Source organism: Macrobrachium rosenbergii, chromosome 48, assembly GCF_040412425.1.
Source record: "Macrobrachium rosenbergii isolate ZJJX-2024 chromosome 48, ASM4041242v1, whole genome shotgun sequence".
Lineage (NCBI taxonomy): Eukaryota > Metazoa > Arthropoda > Malacostraca > Decapoda > Palaemonidae > Macrobrachium > Macrobrachium rosenbergii.
In genome coordinates this window covers 5,183,002-5,184,774 of record NC_089788.1, presented here as the reverse complement: position 1 = coordinate 5,184,774, position 1,773 = coordinate 5,183,002, and positions in this window count along the sequence as shown.

Sequence of the window (1,773 nt, the reverse complement as noted above, 5' to 3'; positions counted from 1 at the left end):
TAATTACAGTTCTACTTATGCAAATTAGTATTTATTAATGAATGTTAAATGTTTTCCTTTTTATGTGCAAGTGTACTTTGCGAAGATTTATTTAGGAAAATGTAAATAAGACGTTTATGTCATTTTCTTTTGGATAGATTTATCATTGAGGCCTTCACCTATCGGTTTTCGTTTTAGGAAAATACAAACTATTAAACAACATTTTATTATCGGTTTGGTGTCTTCCAGTCACCGGAGGCCTGTTGTTGCGCGCTACGCGCCTTGGAACAAGGCGCTGCTGTCTCCCCTGCCCTCCCCATCCCCTACCTATTTCGCCCCCCACCCAAGGCGGACAAACAGGTTTGCACCCTCCGATTCCCTTACCCCGCCCCCACCCCGGGTGGACAAACAAGTTTGCAGGAGGAGGGTGGATGTCCCCCTATCCTCCGGTTCCCCTACTTACCCCATCACCACCCGGGGCGGACAAACAAGTTTGCAGGAGGAGGGTGGATGTCCCATTACCCTCCGGTTCCCCTGCCTACCCCGCCCCACCCGGGGCGGACAAACAAGTTTGCAGGAGGAGGGTGGATGTCCCCCTACCTTCCGGTTCCCCTACCTACCCCATCACCACCTGAGACGGACAAACAGGTCTGCAGGAGGAAGGTGGATGTCCCACTACCCTCTGGTTCCCCTGCCTACCCTGTCCCACCCGGGAAGGACAAACCGGTTTGCAGGGGTTGGGTGGCTGTGCTATGTTTCCTCTACTGTTACTGGGGGGGAGGCCGCCAAACAAGACCCACTCAGATATTATTACAGATGGGAGAGAATGATTGTTGTTTATAATTATTTGACGAATTTGTGAAAAATATTAAACTCTGAATTCAGTCGGCACGGGAAGTTTTTTCATTAGCCTCGTGTAGTCGTTGTAATGTAAATGAATTCATGGGGCCAGGTTTTCCCTCACCCAAGGATAAGAGTGCAATGACATTGCCGTTTTTTCTGGAATTGCTGTCTTTTTATGTCTCTATCTTTCGTGATAATGGTGATAACAATATAAGTTATCGTCAACAGTCACAATGTGTTTCGTTTGGCTGCGTCCAAAAAATTCTGTGACGTCTTAATTCCCCGTGAGCATTGTCCTAATCTCTTCGGCAAATTCATTTCGAAAATAAGATACTGAATTTTTATACGAATTGTCGATTAATGGTTGTAAGTTGCAGTCAAATGGAAAAAGAATGCAGCCGAGATTCCTGGAAAGGAATGAAAGGATGTCCGGGCAAAGGGTTTTGGATTACGTGTTCTGTTAAATATATCTGTAAATGATCCGGTTTTGATTTCGCATATTGAGGTTGGCACCTTACGAATTTTGAGGCAGTCGCATTCTGAGAAGGCCCGTGATTTCCTCACTGATCTGAAGAAACTAACTCCCTTTTAATCATTTTAAAATAGTGAGTGATTGTATGTGATTTCCTCACTGATCTGAGGAAACTAACTACTTATCACTAATTTTAAAGTGGTGAGGTTTTTCCTCACTGATCTGAGGAATTTTAAAGTGGTGAGAAGGTTTGTGATTTCCTCACTGATCTGAGGAAACTAACTACTTATCACTAATTTTAAAATAGTGAGACTGTATATGATTTCCTCACTGATCTGAGGAACACGCTTTTGCCAATCTTAAAATAGTGAGAAGGTTTGTGATTTCCTCACTGATCTGAGGAACACGCTTTTGCCAATCTTAAAATAGTGAGAAGGTTTGTGATTTCCTCACTGATCTGAGGAACACTCTTTTGCCAG